Genomic DNA, 25,520 nt, shown 5'->3' with positions numbered 1-25,520 from the left:
CCTTTCTGCATACAATTTTTAAAAAATCCAACAGAACAGTCTATTTTTATCACCAAACTAGTGTCATTTGGCACTGAGTTAAATATTGTATAGCTGCTAAGAGGCCATTTCAAAATACTGCGATATACACTATATTGACAAAAGTATTCACTCACCCATACAAATAATTGAAATCAGGTGTTCCAATCACTTCCATGGCCACAGGTGTATAAAATCAAGCACCTAGGCATGCAGACTGTTTGTGAAAGAATGGGTCGCTCTTAGGAGCTCAGTGAATTCCAGTGTGGTACTGTGATAGGATGCCACCTGTGCAACAAGTCCAGTCGTGAAATTTCCTCGCTCCTAAATATTCCACAGTCAACTGTCAGTGGTATTATAACAAAGTGGAAGCGACTGGGAACAACAGCAACTCAGCCACAAAGTGGTAGGCCACAGAAAATGATGGAGCGGGGTCAGCGGATGCCGAGGTGCATAGTGCGCAGAGGTTGGCAACTTTCTGCAGAGTCAATCGCTATAGACCTCCAAACTTCATGTGGCCTTCAGATTAACTCAAGAACAGTGTGTAGAGAGCTTCATGGAATGGATTTTCATGGCCGAGCAGCTGCATCCAAGCCATACATCACCAAGTGCAAAGCGTCAGATGCAGTGGTGTAAAGCACACTGCCACTGGACACAAGAGCAGTGGAGATACATTCTCTGGAGTGACAAATTGCGCCTCTCCATCTGGCAATCTGATGGAGTCTGGGTTTGGCGGTTGCCATGAGAACAGTACTTGTCTGACTGCATTGTGCCAAGTGTAAAGTTTAGTGGAGGGGGGATTATGGTGTGGGCTGGTTTTTCAGGAGCTGGGCTTTGACCCTTAGTTCCAGTGAAAGGAACTCTGAATGCTTCAGCATACCAAGAGATTTTGGACAATTCCATGCTCCCAACTTTGTGGGAACAGTTTGGGGATGGCCCCTTCCTGGTTCAACGTGACTGTGCACCAGTGCACAAAGCAAGGTCCATAAAGAAATGGTTGAGAGAGTTTGGTGTGGATGAACTTGACTGGCCTACACAGAGTCCTGACCTCAATCTAACAGAACACCTTTGGGATGATTTAGAGTGGAGACTGAGAGCCAGGCCTTCTCGTCCAACATCAGTGTGTGACCTCACAAATGCATCTGGAAGAAGGGTCAAAAATGACCATAAACACACTCCTAAACCTTGTGGAAAGCCTTCCCAGAAGAGTTGAAGCTGTTATAGCTGCAAAGGGTGGACTGATGTCATATTAAACCCTATGGATTAAGAATGGGATTTCACTTAAGTTCATATGCAAGTCAAGGCAGGTGAGCGAATACTTTCGGCAATGTAGTGTATATCATGTATCGGGATATAGCAAAAATATATCGGGATATCTGTTTTAGGCCATATCACCCAGCTCATGTGACTGTTTTCTTGTCTTTTGGGCAAACACGAGACACCACACACATTTATACCATTTCAAACATCTGAAACGCTTATTCTTAAAATCCTCTGAGCATAACCACTAAATAACTTGGCCAGACTGTCAGACCACTAGAGACCACACACCTACCAACCTGCCGATTCCCCAAACGTGGGATGTCACTGAATCTTGCGTGATCAAACATGACTTCAGAATCAAAACAGACATGATCGACCATATCCTTGGCCTGCTGTCCTTTAATAATAAGCTGCCATGGGTTGTATTACAGTTGCAGCAGATTTTATCGAACAAGGAACAAAGAACATGTATGAAATCCTGGCTGAGATGAAAGTAGCACATACTTATCACTCTTAAATGTTTCTGATCATCAAACAAATTTGATTATCTCACAAAGACAACCCATGTAAATACAAAATGCAGTTTCTAAATGATGATTTAACAAGGGGGCAAAAACCCTACGTATTATGGAGAGTTTGATTTTATGTTTGGGTAAAATATTTGTAAATTTTTTTTTTTTGGGGGGGGGTATTTTATTAAAAATTTGGGGGGAAATTTGCTTTAAAATGTTAGGGAATTTGCTTTTAAATAAAACTGTATTTAAATCTTTTGACTTTTTATAAGATTTATACGAATGTAGAAAAAAAAATTCACAGAATTGTTTTGGTAACGTCTTTAAATTTGAGGGATTTGGTTTTTTTTTTTTTTATGTCTTGAGATCTGCAATAATTTTTGATGAAATCTTCCAAGACGTGAAGATCTTTAAGGGAAATTTAGTTCATAATTGGCTTTATGCAGGCATAACTTTTTGGTAAAAACTAAATAAATAAATAAAGTAAAATAAAATACACTGTTCAAAGATAAGGCTGAGCTTTAAACTTATCAGGTCCTTCTTACCAAGGTTGTCGTAGTTAATTAAAACTAACTAAATAACTGCAACTAAAATTCAAAAATCAATTTAGTCAACTGAAACCAAATAAAAACTAAGCTTCACCAACAAAAATGAAAAACTAACTAAAACTGTACAGTGCGCTTACAAAACGAACTAAAATAAATTAAAAATGGAGACAAAATATCCTTAGTTTTAGTCTTTGACACAACCATACTGACTGGCACCGACACCCAAGTCTGGGAGTGTAAAATTGCCTGATCTTATTGGTTAGGACTTCCCAAAGTGGTATTTTTATGTCTGGAGTGGTATTCAAACATCATCATTAAGTAAATAAAATGATAAGTAAAGAGTAGCCTGATTTAATATGTTTAAAAATTGAATTACACTCACTCAGTCCCGACATCTGTACGTAAAAAAATAAAATTAACACTAACACTAATAAAAAAAATTGACTAAAACCAAGCATTTTTTGCAAACTAAAAACTAAACTAACAAACCAGCAGTCAAAACTAATAAAAACTAAACTGAAATTGAACACAGAAAGTGAAAACAAAAATAGAAATAGAAACTAATGAAAAATCCAAAACTATTATAAGCTTGATGGGAATCAATTTGCCTAATTTTCCTTTTTAACGCAAGTTTTGCCTCAATTCTCTTTACTTTTTGTAGTTTTTTTTTTTTTCCAGATTTATCTTCCTTATTCAATTCATATTTTTATTTATATCTTTATATTTCTTACAGCTATATCGCACATAGGAGCATAGTAAAGTATTTCTGTTTCTCTTCTAAGCTAATACACCAGTGCTACCAGACAGCCATTGAGGTTTGTGAATCCAACCAAGCAGAGTGAGAAATTAATCTATTATTCTAAAATTATCCCATTATTCCTTACAGTATCCTATGGATTTCAGTGAGAATATGTATTGCTGATGACGGTAATATCCCCACAGGGCCAAAAAGATTTGTGCAACATATTCCGGCGATGTTTCTGCGGATCCTCCTCAGCTTCATTCATTTCACCGGACTGAAATACGGCTTCCATGTGACACTACAGGCATATGCTGTTGAATAGATGTATTAGATGACTTCCAGAAATGAAATGATATCTCTCCCCCTCCTCCTCTCCTCCCCCCAAACCTATTTTCAGTTCTTCTAATTGATTCCCATCCAGCAAGTTTGACTGCATTATGTTTGTTTGAAAAGTTAAAAGAATCCGGCTAATTTCTCCCCAACCAGGCGATACTTAACCAGATTAGAGTGGCCACTTCAAGCTTTGTTGATGCATCCAAGTGAGGCAGGGCAGCCCAGCTGCAAAAGCTGATCAAAAGAGAGAGGGGGAATGTGATATTAGCATCAAGTGCCTCAGCGAGTGACTCAGACAAAAACATTGAAAAAAACATCATTATTAGACACTTCCTTCACCCATGTTTGCCAGTGAATATATCTGTTTGTCAAGCAGCTGTGTGCATCCAATACATGCCATTGATTCCTACTTTAACCAGCACTATAAGGCAATTCCTCTTTTTCCCCCTTTTGCATCCCGTTATTGCTAGTATGCTAATGACATCCGCTGTGATTAGTGATTTTCTTCTAATCTTTATTCCATGGTGGCCTAAGCAATCACAGAGGTAGAGCTTCAAGATTTACAGCAGCAAGTTTCTTCTTCTTCTTCTGACTGCTCTTCCCGTCTGCCCCGGCTTGATTTAATTTGAATAATAACTGCAAATTTTGATTCAAAGGCCACTTTGGTGCACCACTGTGTACTTGCAAATTCAGGAAACGCTCTTAAAATCATAGGAAGGGCTTTTTACTCTGACATGACCTGTTTTGGGTAAAAGGTGTTTAAAGAGGAAAGAGCCTGGTCTGTTTCTTTTGCTCTAAATGATAATGTGCTGCATCTGCATGTGATAAATATACATTGATTTTTCTTCTTTTGGGCAGAAATTGTTGTTTTTTTCTATCATTTGGGCATTATGCAGCCAGTAAAAGTGAATCAGTGCAAATTTAAAGATATTTCTTTCTATCTCTGCCATACATTGAGTAAAATAAGACTGGATTTATCTGAGGCTTTTGTGCTACAGCTATTGTAGAAACCATATAAAAGTCCAATGTGTCCCCTGGGGAGTGTGGGGGATGTCTAAATAACAGCGCGGCTTCACACCGTGTCTCAGCATTTGAACTGGAGTCCTTCCAGATCACAGAACCATGGATTATTTGATTTTTTAAAGTTAACTTCCATCGTTAAAGAGAAAAGGAATATGTTTAACTAACTGTACCAGCGGTAAGTCCCATTTAACTTCTCACTTAGAACATTTAGTAAGACATCATTACAAAGTTCAGAACCCCCTCCCTGTGCTAAGTATTGAAAAGAAGTCTGGTAATTGAAATACTTTCATATGTTTCCGTTGAAGTCTCCCTATTGTAAAGTGCCTTTGAATGGAGACACCACAGGGTGCAGTTAGTGGTGTGCGTTTGCATTGAAATGCACCTGGAAGCCCTCTCTAATTGGCAGCTATCTCATTTGGCTTTGATACCGCACCTCATCATCTGTATGAGCAGAACGGCCCATTGTCTGGGGAGGAAGTACAGGTGAGGAACAGGCTAATCGCCAAAGACAACACAGAGACAAGAGAGCAGGAGTCGAAAATGAAGCCATAGAGAATCTCCAAACTAGTGTCAATTACAGCAGATTTTCATAATATACTGTACTTCCCTGCTATGTTTTAGCGAAGCTTGGCACTTGGACTGCATTATATGAAATGCTAATGCAGAGCAGTAAAACCTGAGTTCAGACGGCAAGATCCAAGCCCTTCTAATTAAGAGCGCCATCTCAGGGACAGCATGGGGAGTGATGTAATGGTGAGTGGCTATGCATGTTTTTACCTGTGGCGTACTTTATCTAGCAACGCCTCTCAGCAGGACCTCACGCCGACCTGTCTCCTGCTTTACCGCTGAGATATGAACTGAAACCTGCTGGCACCCGGAGCGAGTCAAGCACCATTACAATTTGAGTGAAACAAATGGGTAAAGTGTTTATGCTAGGTTGTACAAACAGAATCACCTGGGATGAGATTTTTGGAAAAGAACCTGGCTTTGGATACAGACATGCTGCTCCAGAAGGTGTGGCATTAGCATTCACAGCCACCTGCAGAAGTGAAAAAGACCTCCTGCGTCTCTCTGTGATGGGTTGAAAAGAAGCATTCACGCTATTCCAAAGGTGCTGGGAACATTCTCTCCTTAGCAGTCAACTATAACCCATCTCCGAGTTTCAAGGTGCTAATTACAAAAGAATGAACTTGGACAAAAAACAAGAAAACTCGTCATGCTACAGCAACTTCTCAGGCAGGTGCTGAGTGTCACTTCTCGTATATTTTTGTCCTTGACAAGGATCTTCTGGGACTTTGTACTCAAAAGCTTTCCTCAGAAGTGCACATCGTGTTTGTGTACATCTATAAACATGTGTCCAGACCTGTAGCTGTAAGCAGTGATTAATTATTAGAGATTGCAGTAGTCTGAATCTGGACCAGGCAGTGCATGACAAGAAAGACTGAGCATCGAGAATCCATACTGATGACATATGGACTTCTCCAATGGAAAATGGAAATATAATATACAGTACTTAACAAATTTATTAGACCGTGTGTCATATTTGTCTCAGAGACCATCCAGCATCATGAAGTGCTTTAATGCGGACCCTTTCATTTTCAGTGAGCTCTCCACGTTTTACCATTTTGAACAGGAATGAGGGATTTCAAACTGAATTACCCAAATTTGAGCCGGCTCACTGGGCTTCTCTGAGAAGTCAGAAATTAATCAAGCATAACATTCAACCACTAAAACTAATTTTTCTCTTCAGGAATGCAAGTAAATTACTATAATTTGACATGATTATCAAGAAATAATAATGTACTTTACTATTTTTTGTAAACCAGTGAATTTGAAAATTCATGGATAACAATAATAATTATATTTTAGCATTAAAACTATCATTTTGGTTAAAGAGCTTCTACATATTGGTGTATTAACCATTACAGAAACATTAAAAATGATTTTGGTAATTACCAATAATGTTAATTTAGGGCAGCTGTGGCATAAACCTTACTTTGGGTGATGGTCTAATAAATTTGTTAAGCACTGTAATTGAAAATGAAGAGTGTGATCTTTATATAGTGACGTTGAGGATAGCTATTTCAAATTGTGTCATTATTTTTATTATACAAAAAAGGAGGTTGCATTAGACTTTCTTTTGTCTGCCATTCTAACAGACATGGTTCAAAAACTGTCGTAATTTGTCATTACCCTTCATTTTAGCTAAAATGGTCATGTGATACAGTCTTTCACTTAACAATGAAAGCACACTGATTGTTAACTTTCCTGCTGTGCTGTTTAAATTGTATTTACACTTGAGAGTTTACTTAACGTGAGCTGGTTGCACGAGTGGTCCAGACTGAAGCTGCTTCTCTTTCCCTCTGTCCTGTGTACATTGGTGTAAATCACTTATGTTTGTGGTAGTTTAAGAGTCACAGAGTTCACTACTTGGATGTGTTCTGTGGTGAAGCTAGGAAACTGGACAGGCTTGTCATTGTAGGAGCTGCATGCAGGATTGTGATGTTTTTGATATTTTGATTTGGAGGCTTGTAACATTTCTAACTTTAGAAATATCCGAAGCATTACCTTCAGAACTTGTCACTTTGCTCATCTCCTGTAGTGTTGATTGTTTAGAGCAGTGGTTCTCATCTGGTTAGGCATCAGGACCCATCACCTCCTCAAAATAGATCACATCCTAAAAAAAAAACAATACTAAAATGTATTCAAGGAAATTTGTTACAGTTTGGATCCTACAAAGAGAAAAAAATATTGAACAGACAGGATAAAACACATGCTAAAAAACCACATCATTATAGCAGGACATGTATGTATACATCTTATTTGACTTCATTTTCCCATGAAAGCACAGAAATTTGGTATTTTCTCAAGGACTTTGAGCTTCGATATAATAAGTTTAATATAAAAATGTAAATACAGTGTAGCACAAAGTTCAAATGTTAAATACTTACATGTATAAAATTGAACATATGAAAACCTTATCGAATGTGCATTATCAAAGATACCTTATTAACAGGTTATCAAATTTTGATACTTTGATACTTTTCCAAAACCCCAGTGGTTCCCAATCTTTTTTTTTCCTTTGGGCCCCCTTTCTCATGTCTAAGAAAGCTAGCACAAAAATTAAACATAAAGTTTAATGATTTTCATTGGCAGAGCTCCAACATAATAAGCCCACAAACAATTTTGACAACAGATCTATGTTTGAACTATCCATTATCACAACAGTGCAGGAACACTCTAGAAAAAAAACAAACAAACAATAAAGAGGATCTGTGATTTAAAAACAAAAAACAAGCAAAAAAAATTGATTATTCTAAAGCTTAAAAGTCATTAATACAAGAAAAAGAAAGATTTTTTGACTTGAAAAAAAAAGTTTTAAATGTATGTGACCGAAAAACTTGGATTTTGAGACTATAAAGTTAAAAATCCAGCCACTGCTTTCGGTGTGGTTCCATGTAATTTTTTTACTACTGTTGTAAATTTACAATTTGAAAACTTGACATTTTTTTAGTGTCAGAATTTAAGACCTCTTGGACTTGGAAATGTCTCTGTAATTCTGAGTTTTATTTCCTGTAAATATATGACTAAGATCTCAAAATGTGTACTTTTTTCCCAAAAATTTGACTTTTTTGCACCAGTTGGCCCTGGTACATCATGTTCATAATCATGGTTTTATAAAATTTGGTATGTATATGATTTAAACCCACCAAGTTAAAAAATGTTTTCATATTAATTCTAATACCTTTTTCTGCTATTACTTTTATTATAAATTTGAACATTGCTTTGGTAATGAAACTCATGTTTTCCAAGCCAGTTAAGCCAGTTGAGTTAAAATGAATGAAATGAAGACAGAGAGAATGAGAGAAAGAGTGTGCAGTGAGATTGAAACTGGACAGAAGAAGTGAGAACCCCATTTGCTACAAACTAACAGTATAATTAGTTGGGTTTTTTTTCTGGTTGTTTCACCATGGTTACAGTCTACAGAACTTAAAAACGCATGAACTGTACCACTAAAATATGAATAATGAAGGTACTAGGGATGAAACACTGTTTCATTATTGGTACCAGTGGTCTGAATTCTGACAAAGTTTCAATATTTTGTTACCAAACACTTTGGGTTGCATGTTTAATGCTGGCTTAACTTTGTGAGACATTTGTGTAATAATGGATTGTTGTGTCAGGACTCTTCTGAGGGTTGAAAAATGGATTTAGTTAAGTGCAGGAAGTATTATGTTTAGCTCAGGGCAAAGTGTTCTGTTGAGTTACAGCAGCCGATTACCCACAGCTCTGGTCCGGGGACGACATGGAGGATTTGTTTACACCAAAGGAAATGAAACTATTTCCATTTAACTGCCCCGCTTATTGGCCTCCTTCGCTTCATTCCTCGATACATGTGATATGTTTCCTACTGTTACAATGGTTATCTCTGCTTTGACCACAGCGGACAGAATGGAATAAAAATAAGTGAGGGAATAAAAAAAGTTGGGCATTACATCAAGCAACACGGAGGAATCCTGTTTCCCATTATGTCTTCATAACCGGCTGAGTTTTTATGCAGAGGTGCTGATGCAATTAGCCGTCCTCCTCCTCGATGTGTGCCAGATCGTGCTTGGGTTTCAAAGAGTCAAAGAAACACTATCTTGCTTCAATTTCAGGGGACCTGTGCTTAATTTGGTCCTCCTTTATCTAATAGACTTTTTCTTTTTCAAACACCATGTGGTTCACTGTTGGCTGAATCCAAATAATGGACCACAATGGTCAGCCACAAGAGCCTGAAGACGGATGCTCTATCTCCGATATCACTACATTTTTAACTCCAACTTTAACAAGTGATTCAGAAGAATCCCCACCGCTGAGACCATTATCTTTGTTTCTACTCGGAATTTAAAATTTGCCCTCGCTAGAAAGAAGTGAGGAATATGTAGAAATGGAAATGTGGCTGTGTTTTAAAAGGAGCTGTGTGAGCGGGGGAACACTGAAAACACATATTTTACACACATTTATCTCCATCACTTGACAACAGCACCGACAAAAGCTCCATATCTTGATTTCTAACGTGCATATATTCCTCCCACTACAGTGTCAGCATAATCCTTGCCAGGAGTGAGAGCTGCAGAGGACTGCGAGAAAAGCAGAGGGATGAAGGGAGGTGTGAGAACGATGAGGCTGATCCCTGGTAAGCTGGCCCATGGCCTCAACCTCTCCAGCATTTATCTGTGCAGTAATGGTGGTGAATCCGACACCAATCGGACAGATGAAGAGATACACTGCCTGTCTCTGATTCTACCGCCCCCTAGAGGAAAAAATGTCCCCGGCAAATGCACCTGAATGGATCATATCAGTCATTTTTATGAGTCTCCTATAAAGCAGATCTAATTTACCTACAAGTGAAATGCTCCTCTACTTTGCTGCGTAGACTTTAGAGTTTACAACACAAATCAATAAGCAGGCTTAAGCAGAGTAAATGGACTCTGCCTTTGAATCAAACATGGTTTAAAGGGAGAAACCAGAAGGGTGAAGACAGAGAGATTTAAGCAAAATGTCATAGACCACAGCCGTAGAAAGAATCTACAACCTGACTGTCTGCACGATATTAAATTGTCACCCACCCATTACGCTAAAGCACAGATGCCCCGTCCGATCGGCAGCTGGTGCGCTGTATATTTCCGTTAATATTTCACATTAGCCCGTGGCACGACATAATACCAGATGATTGCTTGTCTGTTATGGTATATGATGAGAAGTGTTCGGGGCTGCTAATGTGAGACGTCTCTGTTTACCACTTTGATGGATGGCCTCCCTGATAGGACCTGAGTTACGTTCAGGGGTGTCACAGGAGAAAGATGACAGATGGGCCCAGCTGTTGAAGATATCGACACTTTGACCAGACCATGCAGACATTAATCACAGCACGCACAAGCAGCACACTGGGAGACTGTTTGGCTTCTCCTATGAAGACACAAGTTGTGACGAAGGATGCGTTGTATAATGGAGCGTTCAGCGATCACAAGTCATGAATATTATGGCTTAAGAGAAAGAAAGACAAGGCTGTGACGACATGAAGCGACCCAAAGAACTTGTAACATGATTAACTGTCACCAGAGATTAGAGGCCGGTAATAAAGATAATATGGGCGTTGTTGATGCAGTAATATAATAGTAAGTGATGGCAGATATCCAGAAGTCGGTGTCAGAATGAAAAAGAGGACACTAATGGATCTTTGGGATCTTCAGTCTCAGCTGTACCATCTTGTCCTGATGATAAGACACAACTGGCACTCATAGACTCTGTTAATAACAGCACGTTGTTACAATGTGCTGCACAGTGATTAAATATTTATCCAGAACATTGTTCTCAAAGACATTAATCACAAATTTACTGAAGGATGGCTTTTCTTTAATATAGTAAATTATTTGATTTTTTTCATCTTTGATATTACAATGATTACACAAGTATTGTGACATATTACAAAAGCACGTGTTCATTCATGAACAATGGCTGTGTACTTTTTAAATAAATGAAAGAAAGACAAAGACCAGAAAAGTCTTTTTCAACTAGGAAAGTTGTTGCAACTCTCTCAGCTTAGTAATGTAGAAAATAAATATTGATGCTTGTGTTACGGGCTGTTTTATTGGAGTTTATATAAAAAAAGGGATGTTGTCGGGTAATGATTTTGAAGCCTGGAGTTTGGAAGCCATCAGATCATTGGTGCAGTGGACCACAAACTAAACACTCTCATAAATCTGAGCACATAGATCAAAAAACATTCACAAAAATAAGAGATATGCTGTAAAACATGAGGGACTTTCATGAGCCCGTTTCACACATTCACTGCACTCCTGAAATTTTGTCAACCTTGTCCAGATGGGCTGCATTTATCAACCCAAGCAGCCCTATTAGTTCACCCCAACTTCATGTGGATGCATCAAAATATTCACATAAGATAGAGTATGCAGATATGTAGATATAACGGGTATGTTGACGCATTTACCAAGTGAGTGGGCTTCCTCTTTGTGTCTTCATTAGGCTCCCCGTTAGTACTAGGGATGGAGATTGAAAGCTGGGGCTGTAAGAACGCTGTTATGGATTTTTAAAAATCCCAAAATCAGTAGCATTTATGTCCAATTCCAAACTCAATTATCAGAACCAGTGTCAATTTCATTGACTAAAACTATGACTAAAAATGTTCGTCAACAGCCTTTTTTCCATGAGAAAGACTAGAGTTATGACTGGCTAAAAATAGATCTTTGATGAGTAAAACTGACTGAAAGTAAGTTCAGTTTTCATCAGGATGACTAAAACTAGACTAAAATGTAATCTAACTTTTATCAGATGTTCGAAATCCATGATATTTCTCCACTGTGGGAAAATCTGTCAAAATACAATGCATCTGCAGCTATTCTGTCTCAGCTGTAGGAAGCAGGGATCCCAAGTTTGGCAGATTGCATAGAACACACTTTCATAGATTCAGGAATGAGAAAAAATGCTTGGACTAAAAGTTAAGATTAAAATATGAGGACTTCTTCTTATAGACTGAAATGTTTCTTACTTTTTGTCGACTAATACTAGACTAAAATGTTAAAGGGTAGAAATGACTAAAATGTGACTAAAACTGTAAGGAATTTAATATAAAGACTAAGAGTAACAGTAACCAAAACTCTGTTATTCCTACTGCAATAAACATCTTAAATAGACAATAAACAATCCCATTGTAGTGATAACTACAAGGATGATTTGCACAAAAAATTAATATACCTTTGATCTATATCCTGTCTGATTCATTGTATTAGTCATGTGTTTCCTGGGTATGAAGTTAGGGTTACACTGTCAGCTGATTTTTAAAAAATTATATTAATGTTACCTTTTTCTGTGTTATTCTGTTGTTAGGGTTTCTGCTTTCTTGTTGTGTTCTTAAGTTTTGTTCGATGCTTTGTCTGATTTGTGATTCTGTGTATTGTCATAGCACTTTGTAAATCTCAGTTTCTTGACGGTGCTATACAAATAATGTTATCATTATTGTTCGTCTCATCTCTAATTAGTACAAATACAAGTTCCAGCTGTTCTCGCTCGGGTCCACACAGTCATAAAAAAATGTACACAACACCAACAAACAAACAAGCATGGCTAAAAACCAAAGATAGCTTCCCCCAGAATATACCAGAGAAGTGGATTGGTGACAGTATTCACATCAAGAGGCGTTTTGTTGTTTTCTACTCTTTGGAGCACACTGGGTCGAGCTTCATGTTGATGTTTACCCAGAAAGAGTCACCGCAGCGGTTGGTTTCATCTGCACGCTGCATTCAGCTGCCCCCCTCCCCCTCCTCAGTATCTCGAGTTGCGAGAGCGTGTCTGACACTGAGAATCTCCCACTTCGAGGCATGCATGTGTAATGCAATTCCAGAAAATATTTTGTTCTTAATGTCCTGGAATTATAAAGAATCCATCTGGAGTTTGTGTGTAAAAGAAGGATTTAGACTCAACATTGGTCATGGTCTCAGTAGTGACCTACTTTAAACTATAGAACCAAACAACTAAGACAGTCATGTTTATGCTCATTTGGCATAAGCTGTGTTTTAGCTTTGCACAAAATAAGCAGATTTTTACAAACTAGAGCATGCTGACTTTTGTGTGTTTTGGCCTAACTGGCCTTCTGTTGCATGCATTTTTATTCTAAAATGCAAACTTGAACAAAACAGTGAACTAAAAAGACATAACATTTTAAATAAGTAACATCTATGGAGACATACTCTCAACGGAAACCTCATTCAGCTGCATAAAAACACAACAAATGCTTCTAAAAGTTTACTGAAATGATAGCTGAACTAATCCTGCATTAGCGATAATAAGAGGGGATTTTGGCAACATTAGTTCCAAGCTAGCAGTCCAACTGTACTATTGGAATCAAACAAGGACACCCTTCTCATCCCCTGTCATAATTGGGGTTATTATATTAGCCCCTTAATATGCATAGAAAAGTGATGGGACAGACAACAAAACTCGCACTGACAAATTACACTGACATCGTTCATTAACATAATGTCTGGAAGTTCATTAATAACACTGTTTTTTAATTATTCATGGTCTTGTTTCAGTAGAGCAGTTTTTCTCCTGCTGAGCTACATATCTCGATTGGCTAAAAGATGCAAAAAAAAAGGCAGAGAGTGAGAGAAACAGAGGCGGGAAAAAACCCAGGGAAAGAAAAAAAGAGGGAGAGAGATCACAACACATATATGAGGACGGGTCATTATTTCAGCACTGCAGGGGAGACGGTTAAACACTACTTTGTTCTGTTCAATTTGACTCAGTGCAACATAACATGCAACCATCTGGCTGCAGACCAGCTTATACCTTATTTCAAGCTATTTTATGCATCTCATAAGTACGACTGTTTGACTACCCACTGAGCTGTGTAGTCACTGCACAGCTTGCCTGTCTATGGAAATCCCACAACTGTTATCAGATAGTCTGTGTCCAACATTTACAGAAAAAAAGCTTTCAACGTCGAGAAAGGAGGCTAAAGAATATTAAACCATGCACAAGTCGTTGGTTCTATTTGTAATGGGTCAGTTTCAATAAAGTAAGCACTTCTGTGTCGAGTTTTCTACATTTGCCTTCAGAACTGCAAAGAACTCAGCAGATGATCTTATTTCAGTTTGTATAGTTCTTCAAAAGAGCTTAAAAAATTATAAAATGAAATAGAAAAAACCAAAGCACTACCAAATTGTCCCATGAAAATTGTCAGCTTTCTTTTTCTTGAGATTCTGACATCTTTACGTGGTATGGCGAGATAAAAAAGCTGGTTTTCACAATTTTATTTCTTGTGGTCTTAAGAAAACTACTAAAAAATACTGGTTTCAAGAGAACCAGCATTGTAATCCTGTAAAAATAAAATAAATAAGTTGAGATCTTGAGAAAAAACATACATGTACCTATAATGGGGAAGTCTGTAAACTAAAATGTATGGGTTTATGTTCTTTTGGAGCTGCCGTAGTGCCTTACTATCTGAAGCCATGTTAAGTTTTAATCCTGTAAATCAGAGGCTCTCACTCTTGGGGTTGCAAGACGTTGAGAGGGGGTTGCCAGATGCCTTCGATAAAACAAAGAATATTATGGAATGTTTTCAAATTGTAAATTTTACCAATTTGTATAATAATATATGCACGGAATGAGTTAAATGTAAAATAAAACTGTGGTCATTTGGTGAGATATATGCTGAAATCCTTAAAATTTAAGTCTGCACATAACTACTCTTGAATTTGCACGGCTGTGTACAACTATGCTCCAACCACATTCAGGTATGGTGGGGGTCCCCCACTGATATGTCTGAGAGTCCCTGCTCAATTTAACCTCAAGGTCAACATTAGAAGAAAGAAATCATCTTTTCTTTTCACTTCTTACATTCCTTTCAGTGGAATACTAGACAAGATCTAATGTAGACCTCTACTTTAATTTGTTATAAAAAAACAAATCTGGTGAACAAAACCACTATTTCATTGGAAAAATCTAAAATTCTCCTGAAACATCATGGGTGTTCGGTGATAGCCTGCCGTGGCATACCTGTGCAGATGAAACTCATCCCATATTCTAAATGCTAAGTGGTTTCATCCAGCAGTGAGGAAAGGAATAAATGTGTGGATGGCTTTCTCACTCAAATATATTCCTCAAACATGGGCCCTCGCTCTGGTGCTTAGCAACATCGAAGCCGAGCAGATAAAAGGGAAGGGAGAGAGAAAAAAATGGAGCCAATGAGAGAAAGAGAGAGAGAGAGAAATCCTCGTTGACAGCTGCTTTCTCCATGCCGCTCCGTGTTGTAAAGATGTTACTCCCACAACTGTATGGAGACAACTGACCCATTGTTCCTGTTGTAATTAAAGAGACCACAGCTGAAGACCCCCAGACACATGGCCAAAGGGGCTTTCCTCAGTTTTCCAGAATGGTGTCCATTGTAAAGCCGTTAAGAGTAAATGGCAAAAACGTATGTCATGGTTCAAATCTGTTAGTTTTGTTACATCTTACAATTAGAAGATATCGACTGCATGTCAACATCTATCAACTAATTTGTGCAGTCAACGGATGATTTTTGCATTTTTTAAAATAAATAAAAACTGACATCTATTGCACTGCTTATTCTTATTTTATTACCAATAAACTTCTAGTCAAAATGGCTCCAAGAAAGCCTTTAGGCACAGGCTGCTTAGCTACTGTAGTGCTTGAAAAAGTAAGGAAATGGAGGCAAAAGTGCATAAAAAAGGAATTAAACTAGGGCTGTCAAGATAATATCATATTAATCGTGATGAACTGCAAATTTTTTATTGTGATTATTTACATTTTAGCACACTTTGGTTAAGCCACTCTGGCATTTCCCTATGGCCAAAGTGATGTAAAAATAAGTCCAGCACTGCCCCTTAATGTCTCATTTTACTTTAATAATCTCCCAGACAGCTCACAGGTGAAAAGTCATATACATCCTGTGATATCAAACTACCTTTTACTGTCCCCTTATTTCCATTTCAACCCATAACACGTTCTTTCTTCTGTGGTTAAGTTTCACTTTATCTATGAAAGCAGGTCTATATCCAAGCAGGAAGTCAATTACCCCTAGTTCAGTCAGGAACAGTCTTGTCACACATTTAAACATTTTATTGCAAGAAGTATGCTTTGACTTTTAAAGGAGTGCATATTTAGAAACACCCAAATGGATAGGTACATTTATGAAAATACATACTGAATGCAATTAAAATAGTTTAAATGCAATGAATCTGAAAACAATGGTGCAACAAGCATTACAGTATGAAGGAGGAGGCTGGGGTGGAGGAGGTTAAGCGTTGGTAACATCAGCAGTAGTAGCAGCATTAATGTAAGCAGGGATTAGTAAGAAGTGTGTCATATTTACACAGCAAATTCAGGTCACTGGAATAAACTCTGAGTTGAAATCAGCTCAATCTGAGTGTACATGTGAGACCATCAAATAAACTCTAGAGCCGAGTTAAAGCAACTCTTTTCTGGGAGTTTATTTTTAGCTCTGATTTTTAACTAAAACAAACTCTTATGGGGGTTAACATGCTACTTTCACTAAGAGTAAAATTAGCTCCCGTTTTCATTGTTAGGAGTCAACACTTGATAGTGTTACATGTTTTCATGTACAGAGGTTAGATTACAGATGACTTTAAACACCACCAGATGAAGCTCTACCATACCACTATAACCTGCCAATTCCTAATGGTCATTGTGACTAAGTTTGCATGCTCTGGTCAGAATGGTGCAAAGAGACAGACAACTTATCATCCTTAACTAAAGCCTAGTTCATCCCACGTGTGGAAAATGTATCACTCAATGGACAGTGTCACTCATGGTGCAGATGTGTCTAACATCAAAATCAACAATAATCCACCAGAAACATGAGTAAATAAATTCCAGCAGTGGTAACTGTACAACAGGCAACATCTAAACACATTTAAACGCATCTAAATAAATCTAAAAACATCTAAAAAAAAACATCAGAACACACAATGCATGATGGGAAAGCTCCACTCCCCAGATTTGAAGTGGCAGTGTAGGCGTGGCAGCAAAGCCGTTGGGAATTAACTCAGGAACAGTGTTGATTTACTGCTCTCAACACCGTGTGAATGAACTACTTTTTTCAACACTGCACAGGAGCATCACTAAACACTAGTGGGTGAATGTACTCTGAAAATCTAACTCTTTCAATCTTTTTTGTTTAACTCCAAATTTTTCCACTCTGGTAATTTGCTGTGTACATACACTGCTGTGTTTAGAGAAAGAGCAGTGACTGGCTGTGGGAACAGCAATAATTGGGATCAGCTGTTCATAAGCTGATCACGGCAGGGTGTATGACCACAAGGGATGTCCTGATACCATTTTTTTCCTTCCCGATATGATTCCGATACCAAGGTGTTGGATATCGGCTGATACCGACCTATATTTGACTCAAAATGGTTTAACAAATAGAATCATAATGTACAGCATCTCTGTGACCCTAAAGTTGTTTTCCTGCTGATTATTGAGTTTTGCTGCTAAATATCAAAATAACAATAATACAGGGGGCTGCGTCACAGGCTCTCTCTATCTCTCTCTCTTTTTTTTTTAATACAAACTTTATTGCACTTTTCCAAATACAATAAAAAACTTACAACTCTCATACTAACCATTTTTGTATACAGATACGTACTTAATGTATACAGTTGTAAAAATCTTCAAGTGCTCTGAACTCTATCTCTCCTTTCTGTTATTTTGCACAGCATCACATGATTACGGAACAGCCTGCTACTGGCTGACAGACACAGAGAGAAACAATATGGCGGTTAGCATAATGAATGATCATAATTCGATTAAAATGGATAAAAAGATGTTCAATATCGGGTTAACTGGTGTGGATTTAATCATTAAAGTCCCCAAAAGACATACGAGTTCCAGGCTCGCTGAAAATGCTGCTGCAAAGATTCAAAGGCATCAATAGCATCAATCGGAAAACACAACAGCAAGCTTCAAGAGGAAAACAAGTAAGACGCAACGATTTATGGTTCAAAAGTTATTTAACATTTTATGAATTGTGTCACTTCTTGTCTTATGCGACAGCGCGGGCCTGGAAGGCATTTTAATCATCACATTCTGAGAAAAACTGTCACACAGACAACATTCTTTGCAGCTGCAGCGGGTCCCTTGGTTGTTCTTTGTTGCTGCTGCGCCAAAAACGGAAGCCTGTTCATACAGCAATGAAGAATTGATTTCTGGTTGATAGCAATAACAGTTAGCTTGGCTAAACAAAGTAAAATATAAAGTTAAACCAAACAGTATCAGATCGGTGCATAAACTTGTGTACTCGCCGATACTGATACCTGCATTTTAAGCGGTATCGGACGTATTTCCAATACTGGTATCGGTATTGGAACAACCCTAATGACCACCATGTCCTGCATGAATGCTAGGTTTCATTTTAAAGCAGTAGAAAAATCCAAAATGACACAGCAACAATTCTAAATGCAAAATATTGAAATTTTCAAATGCAATGAGTTAAGTGTGATTAATTGCAATTAACTACATAAATCTTTTAATTAACTGCAATCAAAACTTTAAATCATTGACCGCCCTAAATTAAAAACATACTCAATCTGAAGTCATAAGATTACAGATGTGACTTTTGCCTTTCTTCCTTGCAAAAAGTTAAAAGAAAAAAAAAAAACAGAAATCTTCTAGCTGCGTCTTAATAAAGTTTGGCTTCGTTTAAGCGTAGGTTTCAAATGACAAAAAAAGTATCAAAGCTTTACAAAAAGTGCTGCACAAAAAGAAGACTGCTAACAAGGTAGAACCAAACAGTTAAAAGCACAAGTGAAAGGCTGCTCTGCCAATTTTAGTTCTTCTTAACTCATTTTTATGTCAACCATCAATGATATCAAACAGACCTTTCCTCTGGGATCTTTTTTTTCTCTTTGGATCAAACAAGTTCTGAATTTGAATGAAAAATAAACACATTATGACAAAGGATAAAAGCATTCTGCCAGAAATCATTATTTCTAATTAATTTTAGGTTGCATTTGATTGAACAGAAAAAAGCACGAGTGAATGTTTCATCTGATAAATGTAGTGACTGTGTCACTGGTTGTGTTACGGTGTTGCACAGATTTCAGCATCTGAGATCTCGTTCCTCTCTCTTGTCCACGAGCCTGTGCCTGTAGCAGCTGCAAATCGAGTAATTTCACAGTAGCATGAAAAGTGGAAGACAGGCTTAGCAACAATGTCAAGCAAGACGGGGAATCACATTTATCCATCTGTGGGACTATTTGATACGCATCTACTTAAGCTTTGAAAACAGAGGCTGTGTATATTCTCTCTCTCTGTTGGCCACATAATGGCCCGTCTGACTTCAAACCAGTCGTTTCTAATTAAAGTCCTGGACCGAGGCACAGCCACATTCCACGGGCAGCAATCTGATGGAGAGGACGACTGCACATGAAACAAGCAGCGTCACAGCACACTTTGATTACTGAAGGACTCACTGGATGTCAGTCATTCAGCATACCTGAGCTCCATTTTTGGTGCAGATTTGATATTTGATATTTCTGATGTTTTTCAATAACCGTCAGCAGCACACATCAATGCACAAAATCAGAAAAACGCATTAAACTCTTTGAGTTTCAGCGCTTTGAATGTTGATTTCTGTCTTTTGGGAAATCACAACAAAGCGCTGAATAATTAGGCGTCACCAAAGGGAAAGTCATTTTGTTGGGAAAAGGCCGATGAAATATTTATTACTTCTTTTTTTAAGTGAACAGGAGGTTTTGAAACAACACTGTTTAAAATAATCATCCCAGCAAATTTGTTCACAGTGCTTTTGTTGTCCTGCAACTCTACATAAAAGCCAGTGAGCTGGCAGGTCCAAAAAGACAAAATAGTTGTTCTCTAAGTTTGTAATAGGTAAAGCAGACTTTTATAACAGGTTCACAGGCATAAAAAGTAAACAATACATTCTACTGGATGTAATCCTCCACATAAATCACGACATTAGCCAAATGAGGTTAGACTTTCATTCCCATCAGACTCTCCGTGTGACAGATTAGTGATAAGCAGGATATTTTAAAAAGTGTTTGGCCTATTTAAATGATGGAGGATTTGGTTGTTGGCCAAAGAACCAGAGCTGAGATTTTTGTTTGAATAAAAAATAAAAATAACCAATAATACAGCAGTTTATTCCATTGGTCTAAACTTTAAATTACGTCTCTAAGGAGATAGTTTCTGAGGGGAGAAAACACATATGCAACACTATTTTGACAACTTGATGATATAGCTATTTACTAACACTCCTAAAACGACTCCAACTTTCCCAGCTCATTTTATGTTCTTTTCCTAACAGGATTTAAGTCTTGTTTCTTAAAGTGTTGCATGAATTAGCTGGTAAAGTGGGAAATTCAAGATCCACAATGTACAGTTAAACACCAAAGTATAATCAGGTGTACAAGACACATTTACTACCCATTTATTTACTGATGTGACCAATAAACCAGCATAAAAAGCTGAGACATGCTCCGTTACAATCACTATCGGTGACTGAATGACCCCTTATGCTCTGGACAATTGTCTCCATTTAGTTGTGTATCTGGACCCCTGTTTCACTGCTCACAATGAGTGTGTGTGTACACAGTACTGCAGACCAAGCTGGTGGGGGCTGTCAACACTTTTGAACAACTTCTTCCCCTCATGAAGTCATGATCCTGCATGTGAAGAAAATGGTGAGATACTGTTGGGTAAATTGAGTAGACTCTTCAATTACAGACAACAAGTGACCAGCAGTTGTGGGCAGTGCATCTGTACTTCACAACTATCACTGCAAAATGAGAGCTCAACTACTGTACTATCAAAAGCATAGCAGCCATATGTCTTGGACTTTGCTGAGGAGTAGGGATGGGCATGGAAATTTGGCACCAACATAGTACAGGAACCAACACATCCAATACCTACCTATCCAAATTACATCACAGATTTCAGAACTTCATTTTGGTACACCAGCCTACCTGACACAGACTCCTGCCACTCCAAATAATGTGATTTATGTGAACTACTTTTATGTCAGCAGAACATTTGTTTATTTTGCTGTCCAGAGAAATGCCCTGTTCATGTCTTCCTACAAGGACACAGTCATTCTGACACATTTACTTCAGAGTTTGTCTCTAATGCAACACCTCATGAATTTTGTTTGAGCTTTTACATAAATGTATAAAATATTCTACTTTTTCTCTTAAAAGTACCAATTCAGACCCTGCTTAGGCACTGGCACCATTTAAAAAGTATTCATTTAGCACTGGTATCTCAAAGAAAGAAAACACTAATAATAAAAAACACACAATCCCCAACTCTACTGAATACAATGCAAATCCTGGAAAGACAGCTCAAGCCATTTTCCCCTCTGGAAACCCTCCACAATTGACTGTGGCTTATATTTTGGATTTCACTGTAATTTCTGTTTTTAAAAAAAGAGACCATGCATGTGTCTGAGTGCTATGGAGCTCAAGTACTTCACACTTCACAACAAGATGTCAAAATAAAAGAACAAAATAAGAATTTTCAACACCTGTCAGCTTAACTCTTTACAGTTTGGCCAGCAGAAGAAAGAAAATATCAAAAAAAGCACTTTCAAAAGAAAAAAAAAAACAGAGCTATTGGCCATATACACCACACAGATAGTAAACTTTCATTCCTCCATCTGTATCCACACACACTAAAAGAGCTGAACACACATAACTAACCAAAGATAAATAAATACAGGAATAATAAATAAAAAATAGAGGTTTAGTATATATAGTGATATTTTGACAGTCAAAAATGTCAGACCTGTCCTTTTGGGAGAGTACTTTTATTTTGCAACCCTGAGGTGTAAAAAAGAACATCACTCCTTAAATATGTTTTGTTGATTTTTCAATGAATCAACCATCTGTGCCTTTGCTGCAGACTCTCCCTGATGCCAGAAACTGTAACAAGGTGGGCAATAATTCAGTGTTGTGTGATTACCTCATACATCAAAGTTTATAACTCAACATAGAAACTGAACTCGCTGGGATAAGCACAACATAAGTCCACAAAAGATCCGTGTTCATTTATCTGCAGTGGAGCTAACCATATCAGGGTTTCTGACTGCAACCACTCCAGCACGTTTGAAGGTAAAGGCTGCAGAAATACCTGAAGTCAGGCTAATGGCATTCACAAACTGTAAGACCTGATGTGTAATACACACATTAAACTACATCCCTTTGCCCACAAAATAAGACTTAGTAACACCACACTGTAGGAGCCTTTGTTCACATTTAATAAAAGTTTTTTTTTTCATGAAGTTGTATGCCAGCCAGTTAAAATAAAGAGAGAGATTTCTCTTCTTATGAGAATACTTTCACATGCACAAGTCAAGAGAAGAGATAAGATAAAAAGAGAGCATTGATCAAAGAAAAATACAACTGAAGGGCTAGAACAAGGGCAAATACACAAGTGAACCTTGGTTTGTTAGTTTAAAGATGGACAGATTTGTAGAATCTGGATATGCACTCAACTGATTCAAGAAAGGAATTATGGGACATGGCAGTGAGCGGTCCAGGGAAATTTATGAGGAAAAGTTCTCATGTTCTTCTTGCTACAAATTATTTCTTGCTGTTTCATAATCCTCTAGAAACAAAACATAAGGGCATCTGAGAGAAAATGTGGTCAGTATATTTTTATAGACTAAATAACACTTCCAAAGTGTTTTCACAGTCCTGTAAAAGTCTAGCAGTTCTTAAAGCAATCACAACTGTGTTCTTACATCGATGGAGCTTGTGTCCTCGCTAGTAAGACATACTGTTTAGTTTTTACCCATCAGCATGAGTAAAAGCTTCTTAAACACCTTATATTATTGGGGAAATTTTATCTGAAACTTAGTTCCTAAATAAACAATAAAAAAATATCAAAATTTGACCACATTGTTGATTTTCTTCTTTTTTATGGTCGTGTTTCTAGAAAATGCATCTGGCAGAAATATACTGTGTCAAAAATAACATCCATGTAAAAGGGATGGTATGAAAATAGATGATAAAATAGATTTTTTCCAAAGATATTTCCACCAATTATTAATTTCACCTAATTATAACAAGTTCATACTGCAAATAAAGTTACACTGCATGGATACAAGTATTTGGACTCCTGGACATTACACCAACAGAGACAGTAAGGGCACTGTATTCAAATACATGTACTTTAATATGGAGTTGGCCCCCATGTTACAGCTATAACAGCCACCAATCTTCTTAGAAGGCTTTCCACAACATTTTGGAGTGTTTCTGTGGGACTTAAGCTCATTTGTTCAGTAGAGCATTTATGCGGTCAGGCACTAACATTGGACAAGAAGGCCAATCTCCATTCCAGTTCTTCCCAAAGGTGCTTGACTGGGTTGAGGTCAGGGTTTACCGCCAACTCATCAAACTACGTCTTTATAGTCCTTGTTTTGTGCACTGTGGCACAGTCATGTTGGGGTAGAAAAGGGCCTTCCCCAAACTGTTGCCACAAAGCTGGAAGCATAGCATTGTCCAACATGTCTTGGTGTGCTGGTGGATTAACATTACCCTTCAGTGGAAATAAGAGGTCTAGCTCAAACCCTGAAAAACACCTCATGTCATTATCCCTCTTCAACTAAACTTCACAGCTGGAACAGTACAGTCAGGCAGACGTTCTCCTGGCATCCGCCAAACCCAGACTCACCCGTTTGACTGTCAACACAGAAGTGTGATCTGTCGCTTCACAGAACATGTTTCCACTGCTCCACAGTCCAGTGACAGTGTGCTTTACACTGTTCCATCTAGAGTTGGAAGAAAAAATTGATTCTTAGATGCATCATGAAAGAACATGAAAGGTTGGAGTAAAAAGGTAGAACTCTGGCAGCACATAACAAAGAAGCACGGATGACTGGGAGATCTGATCAGCGCTGTGTGGACTAAAATCTACCATTTGGAAGTACTTTGGCTTTTATAACGTTGGCAGTGAAAGTGAACTGGACCGGAGTCACGCTGTATGTAAGCTCTGTCAGGCTAAAATGAAATACCTGGGGAACACATTAAACATCAGAAGCCACATTACACACTTCCACCCAGAGATGGAGGGAAAACAGCTGGCTGCTATTATTAGAAGTGCCTCCGTTAACCAGAGAACAATCAAACAAGTCCTAACAAAGCTTCGCCGTCACAAAGTCCATCACAACATTTATTGCCACAGGGATTTACATCCATACTCTATAAAATCTTCATACTGGTTTTATGTGGTCTTCTGCTTTGTGTCTGAGTTGCTGTTGTTCCTAAACGCTTCCCCTGAAAATATTCAATATAGTTGACTGTGGAAACCAGCAGGAGGGAAATTTCACAAACCATGCAAATGGAGACGGCATAGCTAGGTGCTTGATTTTACAGGTGTGGCCAAATACTTTTGTCCATACAGTGTACTTTACAATCTTTATGAATCCCTAAACCAATATATTTATAGCCAAAGAAATGTTACAACATGACAGTAGATTGAAATGATGTTTGGACTACATTAAATGTTGCTAATGCATGTTCTCCACCTTACATGCATTTGAAACAACCAAAGCCGTGTCAGATAAACAAGTGTTAAAACTAAAGCTAAAACTGCTAGAGCTTGATGAATAAAAAATAAAAGCCATGATGTGAAACTGACTGCTTCCACATGAAATCTGCTTCTATTAAGAAAATGATTTATCAACACTGTTTTTCAGTGTGACCTGAGAATGTGAACTATATACCTGCATAGACAAAAACTCCACCCACAGTCAAAATGCTCAAACAGGTGCCAATCCTTTATCGATGTATTAAAGTCTACAGTCATGATGAATATTTGTCTCCAAGTGCAATTGTTCAAGTGGTAGACAATTTACTGTTTCTCCAGTAACAGGACAGCTAAAGAAATCTCCTTTCAATCAGAATACCACACAGTCCCTGTGACTGATTTGGATACTATATCGTGAAGTGGTTCATAACATCAGCAGGTAATAGACTATAGTCAGAGCAACCTGCACATCAAACTCTTTTCATTTAGCATCACCTTTTCAGTCCATTAGCACCAGCTGTTCCAATGTATTCAACATGTAAAGCAACCCATTCACATAACCATCATTAAACTAAGAGCCATTATAGTTCCTACTTTTTCCAATTGATGCATATTAAGGCTCTATTTCCTTCCATGGCACACTGGATGGGTTGCCAGTTCTTAGAGAGACTAATAGAGACACACTTATGGGTAATTTACAGTCTCCACTTCAGCCGACTCTTTATAACACGGAAGGAAACTGTTCTCCCACGCAACATTCAAAGGGATAACATTTTCATTGAGGACACAGACTCAATCATGAATCAAACTCGCCGAGGTCTCGCTGGAAGGCAACCGGTGCCAACCTCAGCATTCAAACAAAGAACAACCCTGAGTTTAAACTATAATAGAGGAGGGCACATAGCTTCAGGTACCAGAGAAACATGAAACACGGGCCAGGAAGTCCGGCATGAGTGGCAGGTGTTTGAATTGGGTGGATTCTCAACGGCC

At 38.0% G+C, this 25,520-nt stretch overlaps 1 long non-coding RNA gene across 1 annotated transcript in view; it reads right to left on the bottom strand.

The window, feature by feature from the left end:
• Positions 1 to 25,520, bottom strand: part of LOC121512560 — a 150,831-nt gene that overhangs the window by 27,637 nt on the left and 97,674 nt on the right. Inside the window, exons 4-5 of the long non-coding RNA XR_005992121.1 lie at positions 7,008 to 7,116; positions 3,582 to 3,650 (exon numbers count right to left, since the gene is read on the bottom strand). This is a non-coding gene — a long non-coding RNA (uncharacterized LOC121512560). The remainder of the gene's footprint in view (positions 1 to 3,581; positions 3,651 to 7,007; positions 7,117 to 25,520) is intronic.

This window comes from Cheilinus undulatus, linkage group 7 (genome assembly GCF_018320785.1).
Source record: "Cheilinus undulatus linkage group 7, ASM1832078v1, whole genome shotgun sequence".
In the NCBI taxonomy this organism is placed as follows: Eukaryota; Metazoa; Chordata; class Actinopteri; order Labriformes; family Labridae; genus Cheilinus; species Cheilinus undulatus.
Note: the sequence above shows the minus strand (reverse complement) of the source record. Positions and strands in the feature narration are given on the sequence as shown.